The 19,226-nt window shown below is 39.2% G+C and overlaps 1 pseudogene; it reads left to right on the plus strand.

Annotated features, from left to right (window-relative positions):
- The first annotated feature begins 3,100 nt into the window (after nucleotides 1-3,100).
- Nucleotides 3,101-3,342, plus strand: LOC123638614 (annotated as a pseudogene).
- The last annotated feature ends 15,884 nt before the right edge of the window (nucleotides 3,343-19,226 follow it).

Raw genomic sequence — 19,226 nt, forward strand, 5'->3', positions numbered from 1 at the left:
ACTAATCCAGGTTCTTTAAAAGGTTGGGATGTGATTCAGACGCAGTGAGCCCCCTAAGCTTGACAACTGCACAGCTGACGTGATTTCCTGGCCAGTGAGCTTGACATTGGAAATGTCCACGGGGTACACCCCACAGTGGTCTGCTACAAAAAACCATCATTCATCATTCCTCCTCCCACGCTCCTGGGTGAGATGTCCAGAAAGAACTGGAATTTGCAAGAAAGACGCTGGTTCAACCTCCCGTGGAGAATTTAACCACTATGTCAGATTTTGAGCAAAAGTAAAACGAATGCGGGCAGAATCCAGCCCTTAGCGCAGTTTCTCTTTCAGTAACCCTTCCTCGCAGGTTTGCTTATCACAATGGAAAGTTAAAGACAATGACATTATATACCTTTGAGAGCTGGTTAAATATGTTATGGTATAATGAGCCAATTGAAAACTACTCAACAGTTACAAATAATTTAGGTAAATTGTATGTATCAATATGCAAAAGTAACCAAGGCATATTTTTAAGTGAAAAAAAGCTAATTTGAGATTAGACAGGATACAGAGTTCATTTGTGTGCGAAACAATTGTGGGGGGAAAAATAAATATATATATTAAACTTCCTGGAAGAATTTGCAAATCAGCAGGCACTGTAGGCCAGGGTCTCGCGACAGAGGTGCTAGAAATACTCCAGGCTGGGAACTGTGTTGTGGGGGATCGTCCTGTGCCTTATAGGACATTTTGCAGCATCCCCAGACCCTGCCATGAGATGCAGTAGTAGCTCTTGCCTACCTCCACCCAGGTGTGACAACCAAATGTCTCCAGAAATTGCCCAGTGTTCCCTGGGAGGCACAGTTGCCCCCAGTTGAGAACCACTGCTCTGAGGAGTGAGGCTGGAAGAGGGATTTTACTTTTAATCTTTCTTCCTCTGAACCATTTGATTTATTTTTGTTTCTTTGTTTGATTTTACCATCTTCAATGTACTACTTGTATAAGGAAAAACTTAGTTCTTCAAAAAAAATAAGAGAAAAAGTTTACAGATCCACCCCAGAACTCATAAATAACCTGGAAAAAATGAACTATATAACTATAAAAATACTCCATAAAGCTGTGTTGCCATTTTGATTTATTTAATAGCTTCATGTAGTACATTTACTCCAAAGAGCTTAAGGCTCTGTTAAAAAAAAAAGTTCAGAAAACACATTCTAAAATTTTTATAGCCAAAAAATGACAGCAGAAAAACCACTGGGGAAGGGGCAGCCAAAATCAGGCTATTTAATGAACTCGATCACATGCACACCCAGAGCGAAGAGTTTTCTTTCTGCCCCCAGAACCAGCCCTCAGCAAACTTTGAGAAGTGTGAAATTTGTCTTCAATCCCCTTCTCCGGCTTCAAGCCACTGCACTCAATTATCAATTCATTTGTGTATTTACTCAAACATGCTGGAGGACTATATCATACACTGGAGTCTTGGGGGTTTGAGAAGCACCAACAGAAAGGTATAAATTCATTTATGGCTCTGTCCTTGCCAGTGACCTATGCACTTTAACACCCTAGAGTTCTCCTGGGGCGACTTCAGAGACCGTGTCTCCTGGCAGAGGCTGCATGAGGAACAACAGGGCTGCCTACCAAATTATACAACAGAGGCAGCTGCCTGGCGAGTCCCGTGGCAAGGCCAGGTGGCACCTTAGGGAGGGACACAAGTGAATCACCAGAGGAGAGGACAGCCATGTGGTTTCAGGCAGTGAAGAGAAATCTCAAAGGAGGATGTGGAGCCTCAAACCTTTCTGAGAGAAAAGTGAAAGTGTTTGGGCAAACTGCAAAAAGCAAGGGACATGTCAGGGAGGGGGAAGGGGAGGGGCAGGCGGAGGGGAAGAAGATCAGTGTAAAAGGAAAAGTCTGGGGAAATGAGCATCAAAAGAAAAGTGCCCTCCCGACCCACCGACCTGAGAGCAGGGGGTAAGAAATTTAGAAAATGGACTTGGCTAGACTGGAAAAGGGCCTCAAGGCAAAGGGTGTTTTCTGAAATCACAGAACTAGTGGTGAGTTGTAGGGACAGAGTTGATGAAGTACCATGCAGGAAAGTCAGAGACATGAAAAAGTACGTTCTACTTTTGTTTAAAAAAAAAAAAGCAGCATTTGTCTCCTTCAAGTCACCATATTTTAATTTCGTGGTGTTTATCCATTATTCCATCTCACTTTCATCCGTCTTCAGCCAAGACTTGAATGGCCATTTCCTGGTTGTGTGGGTGGCTGGGATAATGAGGGGTATTCTGTGGCTTTGCTGCGTTTCTCACACCCCTCCCTTCTTGAGAGTGCGTGCTCCCTTTGCTGTGCTCCATAAAAGATACTGTCACATACAAGGAGCGCTGTCTGTGTGTGGCCCTGGAGCCCCTCCAGCCAGATACTAACAGCAGCAGCCAGAAAAGGCAGAAAATGGATTATAAACTTCAGTGTTAATGTTAAGACTAGCAGTGGCCATGGAGCTGGTGCTATTTTCTTCTGAAACAGAAAGAATAAATGCCCTGGGCTTTATATGAAATGAGTTCTCATTTGCAAAAAAAAAAAAAAAATCTTCATTGCACTGCAAGGCAGTTGTAGTGTTGACTTTTGAAAATGTCCGTTTTCTTGGCCAGGCACAATGGCTCACACCTGTAATCCTAGCACTCTGGGAGGCCAAGGCGGGTGGATTGTTTGAGCTCAGGAGTTTGAGACCAGCCTGAACAAGAGCGAGACCCCGTCTCTACTAAAAAAAAAATAGAAAGAAATTATATAGACAACTAAAAATATATATAGAAAAATTAGCCAGGCATGGTGGCACATGCCTGCAGTCCCAGCTACTCGGGAGGCTGAGGCAGAAGGATTGCTTAAGCCCAGGAGTTTGAGGTTGCTGTGAGCTTGACTCCATGGCACTCACTCTAGCCCAGGCAACTGAGCGAGACTCTGCCTCAAAAAAAAAAAAAAAAAAAGTCCGTTTTCTTCATGTTGGGAAAACCATAAAATCAGGAATTCACCATTCAAAAATAAACAAGACTTTTTCCCTGTCTTCTAATCTTACTTGTGGCCATATTTAAATGTGATACCCATGTGCAGCCCTGCATGCACGCACTTCAGGATGGCCCACGCTATGGAATCGCTGAGAAAGAAGGTCTTTACAGGAATTCAGTGGCTGGACTTGTGGGCCTTTATGGAGCATATATTTTGTTTAATAAGATGAACACAAGCCAAGATTTCAGGCAGACAACTAGCCAGAAATTTCCCTTCATCTTGGAAGTTTATTACAACTCCATGGAACAGTCTGGAATGTATGGAATCAGACAGCAAGATCAAGAAAAATGGTTGAACAGCAAAAATTAGAAAGTTGGCTACTGATCAAAGTCTACCCTGGAGAGAAATGCCATAGTATCAAGCAAGAGTAAAATTCCAAAGTTGACATGGATGGATTTTGGAATATTTAAGACAAAAGGTAAATTTAATTCAGTGATTTTATTCTTTGGATTGTGAAGAAATTAATTAAAGGTATGTTTATTATGTTGTGAATGAAGTTTTGTTTAAATTACTGGAAATAAAGAGGTTCTTCATATAAAGAATAAATAAATAAAGGACTTACCTAAAATCAAAGTGTTAAGAATTATTATAAAATAACAAACTGGAGGCTCACTTTATATAATCTCTTATAGCATTGGTTCCTAGTCTGAAAAAAATGGAGCTCCTTAAGCCATTTGCCACATTTCTCAGAGTTAAACAGAAATTTTAAGTTCACTTTCAATAAAGTTGTACAGGCTAACTGCAATGTCAAGCATCTTTGATTCTACCTAGAATTATATTAACGCAATATGGCAACACTGGTTATCTCTTACTGATTGAGAGTCCTATTAGAAAAGGGAAGAGATGGGAGAAAGGAGCAAGAGAGGGAGAGAAAGAGAAGAACAGGGTTTAGCTCTAGACCTGAGTTAGTCTTTGTTAAATTAAGCAATTTTTAATCTCAAAAGGTCTGTTTTCTCATTTGTAAGTTGCAAACGATGCTGACTACATCATGCTCCTATGAGCATTGGGAATAAACTGTGTAAGCACTCAGGTTGCATAGCGTAGAATAGCCATCGCTCCTCAGCCTTTTGGCCAAGACCAGGTGTAGAATAGTGTGGAATAACCAACATTTTGTGAGTGCTGTGTCATAAGCACTGTTCTAGGTGCATTTCATGGATTAATATAAAAACAAAGATTGTTATGAATTTGGCATAATTATTATCTCCTTTTTAGGATGAAGAAATTGAAACACAGAAGAGTTTGTAAAAAAAAAACAAAAAACAAAAAACAAAACAAAACTTGTCTAAGGCCACACAGCTAGTAATCTGAGGTTCTAAGCAAAGCAATCTGGTAAACTGCCCATGGCGCTTCGTTACAAATCCATGCTCAGAATTGCCTTAATACTTAATGTAATCCTGGTACATGCTCATTCTGCCAATGCTATTATTCCATGTCGTTGTTATTAAAAATGAGAAAAAGAAATTTCTCCAAATAAATTTATCATGTTTTTAGTGTGCAAAATTCTTCAAACCTCAGGATCCATGGTTATGAAATGGTTGATAATCATTGCTCTATAATAGGGAATTGACATTTTTATTGTCAGTTGTTAATTTCATCACTAGGATGGCTGTTACTTCCCATAATTCATTCATTTTCCCAATCATTCATTCATTCTCTAGCTGCATGCCAGACACGACACTGTATGCTGCTATGTGAACAGATTGCTGTGCCATCAACTCAAATATAGTGTTATTCTGAAACCACAGTGTACTTATAATTTGTTTTAATACTCAGTAAATACAAAGCCTATTTTTAGATTCCTAAATGTATGAAATGACAAATCGTTTATTTGATCCACTTTCTTCTCACTTTGCTCTGTGTTACTAATTTTTAATTTATTTACATGCAGCAACACACAAAAATGTGTTTTCTCAAACATATAGAAGGTCTCATTCTTCCTCTGGAAAGATTTAATCCAAATCAAATGAGTTTATGCAATACAAATAAAGAGGAGGAAAAATAACCCTCAAATCATCCTTACACACTATGGGTTTTAAAACAAAAAATATATAAGGCACATTATGATCCTTCTCCTATGACCTAATATACAGTTCTTTTAAGAAAATGAAAGACTTCTAACTACAACCAAGTAGAATGCAATTAGCTACAGTGGGTAGCCACTCCCAATTGTCCAACCCCAAGTTCTTAGTTTATAGATTAACCATACTCCTTGTTCTACCATTTTCTCATTTTATGCTTCCCTGCATCTCTCCCTTTAACCTTGTTCATTAGCTTGTGAAGACGAGACTCCAAGAATAGAGTTTGGAGGTGGAACTCAATGAGACACTTGGGCTCCTCATTAGCAGTTCTTACAGGGCTTTCTGCAGAGACATGAGATAGCTCAATGAGCTACTTCAGGTTTCACAGACCATAGTAAAATATCCTACTTTCAGTAGTTAGGTTGACTGTACGTGACACTGTTACAGCCAGAAATAGCAATGATGAATTCCTACCTCCACACTTAACAGCTGATGAACCTGGAGACCAGACACTGTAGGTGACCTGCCCAAGGCCACCCAGTTAGAGACAATCACAGTCACCATGAGAACTTGGGCTTTGCGAATGCCTTAACCTGTTCTTTTCACTCCTCCATTGTAATTTTTACCCAGACTCATGTTTTCCCAGTACATTTTATTAATATTCCTTCAGTATTTCATTGTAGTGAGGAATTGAGTGACTTCACATAAAACTATTACATTAATAAGTACAATAAATTATTTGAATAACAATTTTGATTTTTTTTCCTTTGATGGTGTAAACCAGTGTTTATCAATTGCTTGTATACAAAGTCCTTCCAATCATTTTCATGAATAATAGATATGCAACAGAGTGGATACCGAAAAGTTCACTTTTTCTGAGTCATTTGTATAGAGGTAAACAACTTGAATCTTTTTGGAAGGAGACATGAAATAGCAGAAAGAAGGTAGGAAAGAAAAAAAGAGAGAGAAGTAGCAAGGAGGTGCTAATCTTACCGTAAGGATTCAGTTCTTACTTCAAGGGCATAACATCTGAATAGTATCATTGGAAATGATTTTTATTAGAGATTCTTAGTGATTGGCAGGAAACTTCTTTATTTATGTTTATCTAAAATACGTTCTTTAACAAACTACAAAAGCAGATAGCCTAAACTGATGTGCTTAGAAACTATTATTTATATGAATCACCAACCCCAGAACCAAATTAGTTTTCCAAAGTTTCCATTGATTTATTTCTGTTTTAGGGGGTACAGTGTAAAAAATTCAATATAAAAAATTGCCTGCAAAATTCAAGGAAGATAAGTGATTAAGATAATTTAATGTAATCTATATTTAGAATTATACAATCAAATATATACTACATTCATATATTATCTAGGACTCTGGGGATAATACTTTTCTAATACATTTTGCTTCATTCATCCTTGACCTACTTGTATTTGTTCACTTTAAAAGTTTGATCATTCAATTCTCTGACATTGATAATTTCTTTAAATTTTTTATGTGTAAAGTCTCTAAACTTATCTTCAGTTGCCAGTTTAACATTTCTTCAAACATTGTATCTCTAAGAATTAAAAGCAACTAACTCTTTTGATATATGCTAAAAATATGAATAAAAATGGGAATAAAATATATACTTCATTTCTTATACATAATGGTAAATTATATCTCACAAAATAAAATTCTTAATATCTGATAGAAGCTAAAGGACATTTAGTGCATTAAAAAAATTTTTTTCTGATATTTTTGGGACAGTTGCTTTCAAAGGTACAAATTTCTGTTTGTTGTGCAAATTTTTGTTTTTCCTGACTTATTAAGCTACCTTAAAATAGGCATATAAGCTAGCTAGTCATTTTGAATAAAAAGAATAATAGTAGAGAAATTATTATAACACTATGAATGTTCATGCTTTTTAAAAATAGAGTATCTAAATATTTGAATTTAACCTCTATTGACATAATTTCAAACACTGTTGTTTACATAGTTTATTAAGTTATATTTCGGGGACATTCATTTTACAAATTCTGTGATAATTGCTTTTCTTGAGTTCAAGTGTGGCATGCATAAATGGGGCAATTTAAAAAAAATAGTTAAAATAATTACTTGCCATATCCCAACCACTCTGCTGAGGGGTTTTCATGCACCACTTGTTTATTTTCACAATACTGTGAGGTAGCTGTTTTCATTAAGCTCATGTTACAGAAGACGCTGAGTTTTCCGAGTTAAACCACTTGCCTCACAGCTCATGCTTCCTAAGTGGCTGAGCTGAGAGTTGAAGCAACTTCTGGCTCTCTGGTCTTTTCACAGATAACAGATAACTTTGTCATTTGACAGCAGTGTATGAGTTTACTTAAAGAGTAACTTTAGAAAACCTATCTGAAGGGCAAAATTCTTCTAACTTTGCACACCTGTGCAAGAAAATGAAAAAGGTCAGTCTCTGGATAATTGGAGAGAAGGCTTCTTTCTCCTAGACCGACTAGGACAGTGGATAGGAACTTTCATATTACTAACTCATTTGTCCTCTTTGCCACTTAAGCTTTGAAATGAAGGACTTACTTCAAGGACTTAATATGGACGTAATGAGTAGGGTAATAGGATCTTGTGTGCATGGTGCTGAGAAAAACTGGTTGAATTGATTAATTCAATGAAGTAATCTGGTTTTTTAAATTAAGTAACTTGAATATTTGGAGTTAGTCAAAAATAAAATTTTAAGCAGTAGTTTCCTCATTCTCATATATCACTTCCAACATTTAAAAAAACAATCTCGATTTGTTTTGGTTTTGGTTTCCCCACACCCATACAGATACTGGGTGTTTCCTACAATTTTCATCTTTGCCAGTCATAACAAAAATCCCTCTCTCTCTCTCTCTCTCTCAGCCTCCACCTTTCTTCTTTTGCATATCTTTATGTTTAATTTGTAATCACTTTTTGTAAATTAGGTAAAATAGCCAATTTTCTATTAAATGCTTTACACATTAGATAACCGAAATGCTCTGCACTAAAATGAAGACTTGGAAGTCAAAGAGATAGGAGAGTGTAAACAGGAGGAGAGAGGAAGGCCACAGGAACACAAACCATGTCACATCAACTTGGCTATAAAGACAAGCAAGAGGCTTCTAGGGGAACGCCTACAATAGAATTGTTAGCTTTTACATTGCTATAGCAGTATTCTCAACCTTTAGTAAAATCTTCTACACACAATACATTGTGAAAGAAAAAGACTTCATTACAGATTAAAGAAAAATGCTGAGCTCCATGTTTGGGTCAACAGGAACCCCCAAACCAAAAAGAATAATGGTAAAATGATCCCAAATGAAGTTATTCAATGGAGATAGAACCCGGGGGAATATGAGGATATAGATCCAGAGGAATTTTAAGAAATCTTAGAGATGGGCTGGCCCTTTCTGTTTTCTCTGGAAAGGAGAGATGAAATCACTTTTATCTAGATTTTAAGGGACAAGACGTCCCCAGGTAACTTTGGGATTACCATTTTTTTTTCAAGAATAAATCATCCTAAAATAAATTAATTACTGAGCCTTTAGGTAAAAAACAAAATAAAACACCAAAGTTTTTTTGTTTTGAAAAGAAAATATTGTCAAAGTAGTGACAAAAAGGCCAAAAAAAAATTGTCCTAAATATATAAACACCCTGACAAACAAATGTAAACCCGAATAAGACAAATAAAATAAATACTCTAAGGGCATAATATCTCTAGAAAAACATTTCAAGCTATTTCTTCCTGCTAATATCTTAGAGTTGGCAAAAACCAAAAACTGTTTTGACAAGTATTTTTTAATTTAATATTTCAAAGTAAAAACTGTTCATATGACCTGATTTATTACCTTGAATTTTTATGTAGATCAGGAAACTTCATGCTGGAGGATGAATATTCATCTCTTCGCTCTACCTTCACAGCCATTTACTGCCGGTATTTCTATCACACAAATACGTACCTATTTATTTGTCACAGGAAGCTCCTCTAGGGCACAGAGTGTGCCTGAGACAAGGAGCTGTCAGATTTGCCCTACACAAAGCTGGTTGCTGCGCAAATGACTGGAGTGAAACACGGGCCAAGAGGATGTGAGGTGGGACACAAGAAGTGTCCAATACAACCCACTACTTGTGTCACTCAGATCCACTCAGGCTGGCCACTGAAACCAGTCTGTAACAGAACCTTTAAGATAGGATGAGCTGAACACTGTGTCTCTCAGACCTAATACAGGAGGAATGCGGGTGGGCTCCCGTGCCCACTACTCCCACTGGCCCCTTCTCCAGCACTCATTCTAAATTTCCAGCACTCTCGGATATCACTTCAGCAGGTCTGGGTTGGTTACCTGATGGAGTATCCCAGGTCTTCATCCCTAAGGGATCTGAGTATACCCATATTTACCCTATACTTGCATAAAATACTAATAACCCAGTGTACTGCTTGCAGCTCTGTCTACTGGGAGGATTTACCTTCATCACTTTCCTTTGAGGCCAACGCCTAAGTGCTGCTGCAATATGGCAGCAGTCCTTTCACAGCTAGCACCAAGATACTGAGCTAATCCATCTGGGACTCAGGCCTAAGTTTTATTCTTCCTCTGTCATTTGGTCACAGGGAACCCCCTCAAGACCACAGCTATCACAAAGGAGTTTTAACTTAGACAACAAAGGATTCTGAGTCACATATTAAATGCAATTTACCTTTGGTCCCTGGGCCTGCTTAGGGCTCATTGTGAAAGCTCCATTTCCATCATAAGAGACATAGCCGCTGCACCTACCTAGCCTGATAATATACAGCTCATAATGCATGTCATCACCGTCATGATGTCCCAGGGTCAAGAGCTCGGTCTTTGCTAGGGCCCAGCAACACTGCAATAGCCACCTTTCAAACAGCGAGCATGGCTCTGCTGTGGAACACATGGTCGTGCTCCAGACCCCAGGAGTCTGTGCTGTAACATTATCTCAGGGATTCATCATGGAATTCTCTAGCACCATTGGCCGCAAAAGTTTCTATAAACACTGCCCAGGAGAATTTTGACTTTCACAACACTCTTTGATTTGACAGTTGGCCAGCCTGAGCTTGCCTTTTTTGCTGAGAGCAATTGCTCTGCTCCTGCACGTGAGGGGCTTCCCCACTGCCCAGCAGTGTGCTGTTCTTATCACTGTCTGGCCTGTGAATGACCGAGTTCCTGATTCCCATCCTGACTAAGGTCATTTCTGGTACCAACCAGAAAGCCGTGTATGAAGTGGTTTAAACTGACCTTAGAAAACAGGCGAAGAGGAGTAGAGAAAGTAAAAGGGGAAAAGAGGGACAGTTAATGCAGGGTTATAACTGATGGCATTTGGGCCTTGACAGCTGAGGTCTTTGGAGGAACCATATGTACTGCTCCTGAAGGACACAGAGTGGACCTTTAACCCCTGACTCCCATCCCTCACAGGTCATGGGTTGCCCTGTAGGGTGTTAGCTCCCTTCTACTTCCTAGTTAGACATACATGAGTGCGAGTAGCCCAGGCTCTGGTGTCAGCAAACCTCCAAGGAAGAAAGTGAGATGTCCACAGTGCAGTGAGGCCAAAGAGCGGCAGAGAACCTGTGCAAAGCTGGTTGCAGCAACAATGGTTAGAGTAAAAGATGGGCCAAGAGGATGGGAAGCCCAGCAGAAGAGATGTCCTATACAGCTGGTCGCAAGGCCATTTTGTCCTGGACACAGATTGAATTATAATTCACTGAGATGGGAAAGACTGTGTGTGGAGCAAGTTTTACAAAGAAAACCAAGAGTTGGGTTTTGCACTTATAACACTCGAGATGGCTATTAGACACCCAAATGCAGATATTGAGTAAGCATTTAGATAGACAAGTGCAGAGTGGAGGTCCAGGTTAGAGAAATAAATTTAAGGATTGACCATGTAGATGGTGTTAAAAGAGAACATCAAAGGAGTGACTTTTGTTCTGAGGCCTAAATCCTATGACAATATAGCGTTAAGAGCCCAGGAAAATGAGGAAACACCAAACAAACAAATTGAGTAGAAGTGGTGAGTGAGGAAGATAATCAAATTGTGGGCTTCCAGAAGCTAAATGAAAAGGGTTTCAAAGAAGAGGGAAGAATCATTTTGTCAAATGCTGGGTACGGGTCAACTTAGATGAGGACTGAGAACTGAACATTTGGATTTAGCAACAGGGAGGTCACTGATGCTCTTTTGTTAGATTTTAAGTGTGCCAGTGGGGAGTGCTCAATGTCGGATTTGAATGGGAAAAGAAAACAGAAGGGGGAAGTGGAGACACAAACAGTGAAGGAGGATATGGAAATAAAGCAGTGGTTGGAGGACAATGCAGGCCACAGAGATTTGTCTGTTTGTTTTAAGGTGGAGGAAAAAATATAACTTCATGTGCTGATGAGAATGGTCCGACAGAGAAGAAACACTGATCATGCAGGAGAGAGAAGGGAGACCTGCTGGGGTTCAACGTCCGTGAGTAAACGAGCAGAAATAGGGTCAGTATTCATTTCCTACAGCCACTGCAGCAAATTGCCACAAGCATGGTGGCTTAAAACAGCACACATTGATGATCTCAAGGTTTCTGCAAGGCTGTTGGGGTGAGAGGGCTTGAGAGGGTTGATCCCTCTGCTTGGGATGTCACAAGGCCAAAGTTAAGGTGTTGGCCAGTGTGGGCTCTTATCGGGAGGCTTTGGGGAAGAATCCACATCTGTGATCATTATTCAGGTTGTTGACAGAACTCAATTCCTTGTGGCTGTAGGACTGAGGTCCCCATTTCCCTGCTGGCTGACAGGCAGCTGACTGCCCGCATATGCTGATAAGAGCTGACTCCTCCATGTTAACCAGCAATAGCACGTTGGGTCCTCCTCAGGCATTGAATCTTGATGACCTTTGCTGTGTCTCTGCTTTCAGGCAGAGAAAGCTCTCTGCTTCAAGGGCCCATGTGATTAGATTGAGCCCACTGATAGTCTAGAATAATCTCCCAATCTTAAAGTCTATAACCTTAATTGTATCTGTCAAATGACTATGGCCATATAACACAACATATTCACAGGTTCCAGGGATTAGGGCATGGATATCTTAAAGGGGGAGGCACTCTACGTACCACAGAGACCACCACACTGGTGTTAGATAGGAAGCAGAGTAGACTGCAGGCACAGTGTACTGCACAGATGGTAAATGGAGCCACACAGAGTGGAAGCTCGTGACATCCCCTGGTGACTGCTCCTGTTTCCCCAGTGATGTTGTGTGTTAGTTCACTCAGGTTGTTATAACAAAATACCATCAACTGGGTGGCTTAGAAACAATAGAAATTTATTTCTTACAGTTCTAGAGATTGGGAAGTCCAAGATCAAAGCTCCAGCAGATTCAGTGTCTGGTGAGAGCTCAGTCTCTGCTTCACAGACGGCACCTTCTCACTGCATCATCACATGGTGGAAAGGGCCAACAAGATCCCTTGGGCCTCTTTATAAGGACACTAATCTCATTCATGAGGGTTCCACCCTCGTGACCGAATCACCTCCTAAAGGCCCACCTCTTAATATTATTGCATTGAAGATTAGGTTTCAACTATGAATTTGGTGGGCACACAAATAGTCAGACCATAGCATGTGGGAGGCAAGGCCATCAGATAAGTGTAAAACTAAGGGCAGAGGTGGGGAGGTTTGAGAAGACAGATGGTGTTAAATAGGACAGTTAGAAAGGGGCTGGACTAAATGTAGTATCATTTCCAGGCAGGGTGAAGGGTTTAGCTTATGTTCATGACCACAAGTTTAAAGAGGGACCAGTTAGTGGAGTGGTCATTAAGTCTACTAGCTGTAGGAATAGAAAAGAGAGAAACAAGATGAGAAGAGTTTCCACTCCCCCAGCTTCATTTGACCACCCTGAAAAAAAAAAAAATAATGAGAAGAGATATTGCAAACCTAGTGGCTGAATGAATATATAAGGAGAGGGAAAGGAAGAAATCCCATTTAGAGGATGGGTAACACTTTATAAATATGAGGTACAATTTGATAGAAATAAGGATTTGGAAGCACAGGAGACCTGATTTTGCAGGGAGTTGAGGTTGGTGATAAATTAAGTATTTGACATGCTGTGTTTGACCCAACGCTGGGGCACATGGCAGCCAGCTGAGATATAGGTTTGGAGGTTGGGAGAGGGACAGGGCCCAGAGATGCAAACAGGGAACTCTTTGAGGAGCTGGGACCTGGAGCTATGAGAGCAAATGCATTTTCTAATCACCTGCCTCACGGTGTTGCAATAAGGATTAGAGATAATAGTCTACAGATAGTAGATAATGACAATAGATGATGCCCTCTACATAGTGTCTTGCACGCAGTAGCATTCAATAAATATTAACTCAATGTTATTTTCATTATTCCTATAAAATAACAGCACTAAAATTCACATAGGTTTTTTTCCTGACTCCAAATGCTGTGTTTCTCATCTATTCAACACTTAAGGATAAACAAGCCATAAAACCCATTTCACATTTACACTATTTCTCTTCGTTTATCTTTTTTTTAACAAAATCTTTGTTTGAAGGGCAACTGAAGTTCAAGATATTACTGACAAATATCAAAGGGGCTAAGTAAAATTCTACGCACTCCATCAGTACTGTATATAGTGACATACAAACAAGTTGAAATCATCAACTATCATTTCTAACCCAAATGTATTTTGTGCTCTTATTATATATAATATTTTTGGGCATGAAAATATTATGAATATCAATAAGATATATCCAAGACTGCAGATCTGCATTCCACAAGCCATTTGAGTTTTTTCTCAGTAACTCCTATGAGGCACGTCAGTAAGTAGGCAATGCATCGATTGGAGAGTATGTAAAATTGGGTTCTCTATGGTCATCTTCAGAAGTGTCGCAGGCAGCAGAACATTTTTTATTTTGAATTTCTCTGCCTGAGTACTAACCACTGAGCCATTATTCATCAAAGGCTTGAAACTGGGCATTCGTGAGGGCCAAGCCAGCTGTGACATCACAGTTCAGAAGCCCCTGAGCGTGAGCCATGCGAGCTCATTCATCGCCACATGTGCAGCCGGCTTGCACCCTGACAGCCAGCCCCTCCTCCACGGTCCGCCTCCGTTCCACTCACCGGTCCTTCTCCTGGGCTGTTCGTAAACAATCCCATCCCCTTCTGTCCTCATGTGTCTTTTCCCCCCAGCCCCGTCAGGAGCAGATGCTGCCTGCTTGCCTCACATACATCTGGTCTAACACAGAGGGATCATTTCAGGCTTGCTAGTGTATCGGAAACATGTGAAGTTCAACACATTTACCAGATTATAGCTTGCTTCATCTTGGGGGAGTGCATGTATAATATTTTTCCAAATACTAACCCACCTGCATTTAGTGAATTTCTACTTTTGCCTTAGTTTTTTATAATAATATCAAGAGTATCTTATTATTCATCCATAAGCATTTCAGAACCCTTGTGCAAGCAGTATTACCATAGACGGCTGCCACATGATGGGCAGAGACCTCCTCTGGCACCGGGAGGAAAGCAAAGCCTCAGTAGCATCTCCCCGCATAAGTGAGTTCTAAAAAACATTTTCACTCCTTTCTACACATTTTGGAAACTTCCTTTGTTCCACCAGGTAAAGAATTTACACCATTTCTGCAGGAGTCTACATCATCATTTTTATCTGTGAATGAGGACGGGGAGAAGGCGAAGATAATTATGACAACAGCCAATTGTCTAAATGACCAGCCCAATCACTTCTAAAATTTATTGTAAAATCTCACAGATGCTATTAATTTTTTCTTTCCTAATAGGTGACTTTTTCATTTCCCTAGATTTTGTGTGTGTGTGTGTGTGTGTGTGTGTGTCCTCCTAATCTCTTCTCTGCCAATATTCTCACATTCTTTATCTCCTAATCCATACAAACCCAATTTCCTGATAAAACTAAGACTGTAGGGATTAAAGTGAAAACGCAAGTTAGAACCCACAACACTCTACCAAATGCATAATGATCACAATATATATTTAAAATGCTTTATGGTTAACAACGCAATGAAATATATAACCATGTTTATGCCTGATAGCCATCCTCTGAGAAGTTAATATCCTCATTTTACAGCTGACAAAACTGAAGCCCATGAGCTTAAGAAGCTTGCCCAGCATTACACAGCACGTATTAGGAAGAATTATATATAATCGACAATATTCAACCATGTTTGACCTGTAATTTCATGTGTTTCAACACAGTAAGTGATAGCAAGGACCCCAGCCTCGGGGCACTTCCTCTTATGGTACTCCGCATTTTTAGTATATATGATTTTTTTAATGCTAGCATAAAGGTAATGATTAGATTATTGCTATACAGCACTTAAAAATAATATTTCTGGCAACTTGCTACCGCCTCAGCCTTAAAATGAACTTGTTTACATGATCATAAGTTGAGAAGCTTTGCACATTCATCGAGGTAAACAGTAATGGAAAAGGAGGTAAAACAAAATATCATAAAAGTATGTAGGCATTATAAAACAGCACAAAATTCTGAGTTTATGAATGATGGAAACAGAAATTTCATGACTCCCTCTCTCATAGGAATAGTAGGTAAATCATGGAATGTAAGACACTAGAACTATGAGTGGATTGTTTGTAATGCGTGGGAGAGAAAGGTCGTTACTGACTTGCTAAAAATTGGGTTGATGAATTCCTTTCATATGGGTCTTCTAGTATCTGCCATTTACACTTTAGTGGCAAAAAAAAGTTATTTTTCTTTAAATTCTTAACATACTCCATTGTTCTGTGATTATATTTCCATACTTCTTGTTTATTATTCATGTATCAACACAGACACACATTGGAGGAAGTATATCAAAATTTGTAAATGAGAGACATATATGGTAATATATGCAAAGTATAATATTATGCCAAAACAGCCTGGGCTATAGTGGAAATGGTTAAATTTCAATGTAAGTTATATCACTACCATTTCTGGAAGACAAGAACAATATCTTTTTATAGACATTGCAAAGTAATGGCTTCAAGTACTGTAAAATGCTAAGTCATAGTAATAGACTATATAATTTCACATGGATAAAAAATTATAACTCTTTAATTATTAGTTTAACAATGGATAAAGGAGATAAAATTCAATGCAATCCTAATATTTTTTATAGATCACTTTTCTAATTTTAAATATTAAAGACAAAGTTAGAAAATAGCTAATCTAACACCTCTGCCATATTGTAGACGAGATCTCTGACCATTAAAACACAGATCAAGAAGATTTTATCAGGTCAAAATTTACCATTCTCTGAACTAAATTCTTTTTTATTTTTTAAAGTCTGGGCTTTAGTGTACCCATCACCTAAATACCGTACATTGTACCCAATAGGCAATTGTTTAATCCTCCCCGAGTACCCAGTGTCCATTATGTCACTCTGTATGGCCATGCATACCCATAGCTTAGCTTCCACTTGTACGTGAGAACATGTAGCATTTGGTTGTCCATTCCTGAGTTATTTCACTTAGTATAATGGCCGCCAGTTCCATCCAAGTTGCTGCAAAAGACATCATTCATTCTTTTTTATCTCTGAACTAAATTCTTATCTTCCAGCTTCTTGCACCATCAACCTCTACCATCACCAAAACTGTACCAACTGAATAAATAGTAATGACCAGAACTGGGTGGTTATGACTCACTTCCTCACTCTTCTTCACTCCCCTGTTGCCCTAAATACATAGGAGAAAGAATTTTGGGAGAAGAATATTACAGCAAGACATCTAAAACTTTTCATTATGAAACGTAACAATGCTAAATGAAATATTAATACAAGAGATGAATGAATGGCTGAGTTTAGGAAAAAAAAATACAAAAAACTTTTTCTTTTCTTTTTTTCCTTTTGAGACAGAGTCTCACTCTGTCACCCTGGCTAGAGTGCAGTGGCATAATCATAGCTCACTCACTGCAACCTCAAACTCCTGGGCTCAAGCGATCTTCCTGCCTCAGCTTCCCAAGTAGCTGGGACTGCAGGCATGCACCACCATGCCTGACTAATTTTTTCTATGTTTGGTAGAGACAGGGTCTTGCTTTGTTTAAGCTGGTCTTGAACTCCTGACCTCAAGAGATTCCCCCCATCTTGGCCTTCCAGAGTGCTAGGGTTACAGGCTTGAGCCACCATGTCTGGCCTCAGAAAAATCCTTTAAATTAGAAATGAAGAGTCCTAGAAGGTAAGCATTTAAGCCAACAGTTGACCCAGGTGCACCTACCAATTTCAGGTGGCTTTGAACTTTGGTTTTATGTCTGTACAGGGTCTGAGATCTCCACATAGAACCAGGACCCAAGAAAGCTATAGCCTCAATGACAGGGTAAGATAGGGGTGGATAGAAAGCCACTTTGCACAGGCAGACAACAGGGAAACCTATATTACCCCACCTTGGTTCTAAGTGGAGGAGAAAGAAAGAATATCCCCCTGGGAGTACAGGGCCAGAGCATTTAGGTGGGTCTGAGAATCTCTGTGGGCTTAGAGCCTTAAGTATTATTAATTTTGAATCTCCAAAGACCACCAGTTAATTTCATTTTTGATTGAACAATATACGCATATAGAAGAGGGCACAAAACAATAGAGAACAGGTTGATGAATTTTCACAAACTGAATCCATCAATATCAAGAGACAGAGCATTAGCAGCACACTGGGAGCCCTCTCGGTGGCCCCTTCTAGCCACTGTACGGCTCGAGGGGAACCACTGTCTGACTTTCCGCAGCAAAGATTAGTTCCGCTGGTTTTAATACTTGATATCAATGAAATCATGCAGTATTTACTATTGCTTCTTTCTCAACATTATATTTGTTTAATTCATCCAAATGTCCATGTGCAGTAGATGTTCATTCATTCTCATTGCTATGCATAATAGTTTTCCATTGAGTAATATGCCATAATTTCTTTGCCCATTCTACTATTACTGGGCTTTGGTTAGTTTCCAGTTTGGGGTTATTATGATCGGTGCTATGTCTTTGGTGGGCATATGTGTGCCCATCTCTGCCACCTTCCAGAGGGACTGCTGGGCCGTAGGAGCCACACAGGCAGCTTTGCTTTAATAGTTAGTGGTTATACCGAGTTACACTTACGCCAGCAAGGTGTGAGAGTTCTGATTGCACTACATCCTTGCGGGCACCAACTATTTCCTATCTGTTTCATTTTAGCCATTCTGGTAACCAATTGATATTTTAAATTCAAATTGTAATCCAGCTTGATAGTGCATCCAGATACCTAGCAGAAGCAAATCAAATACTCTCTGGAGAAACATGCTCTCAACTCAAGCAAAAAAAAAAAACAAAAGAAATCTCGTGCAGCTATTTTTATGTCAGGCAAAGTATTGTATAAGGCAAAAGGCATTTTCAGAGAAAAAAAGGATCTCTTTATTGTGATAGAAGAAGTGGTGTGCCAGTAAATTGGTACTTTGAGGGGTGGAGAGGAAAAGCCTTGATTTGTGAAACTTGCAAATTTCCATGGTGTAAATACTACCACCATAATCAATTTCAAGCTACCAATGTGAAGTCGCTGACTGTGAGTTGGGAAGAGAGGTATGCAGTCAGCTCTCACAAACCAGTGAGCTCACTCCAGATCACCACTGACAGAAACTTCAACTTAACAACAGCCTTTAGCAATTCTAATCTTCTATACAACAAATAGTGTAGCCTGAAAAATATATCAGAAATTTGCAAATTTATCATCATAGTGGAAGATTTTCAAAATACCACTCTCAGTGAAAGTAAAAATGAAGTATCAGTAAATATTAATATATAGGTGATATCTAATGGACATATACAGGTTCTTTCACCTAACAGCTGAAGAATACACATTCATTTTAGGTGCTTTTACAAAAATTGATCCATAAAACAAATTGCAAAGAACCCATATAACACAAACTGTTTTCTAACCACAATTCAATAAAGATAGAAACCAATAACAACACCAAAAACAACTGAAACTCACAAGCATTTGGAAATTGAGAACTGATAGAATTTCTTCTGAATGACACTCCCATTTCTTGAGAACAAAGTTTACTAAATACCCCACCTAAAATTTGGTTGCACAGTTCAGTCTGTGTATCTGTTATGAAGTTACTGTGTAGCATGTCCACAATACTGGGTCTGCCTATAATCTCTGTGTGTTCTAATGATTCTTTATGGGGGACTCATAGGTTTAATACATGTGAATATTTTTCAGAACC

This window comes from Lemur catta, chromosome 5, assembly GCF_020740605.2.
Source record: "Lemur catta isolate mLemCat1 chromosome 5, mLemCat1.pri, whole genome shotgun sequence".
Classification (NCBI taxonomy): domain Eukaryota; kingdom Metazoa; phylum Chordata; class Mammalia; order Primates; family Lemuridae; genus Lemur; species Lemur catta.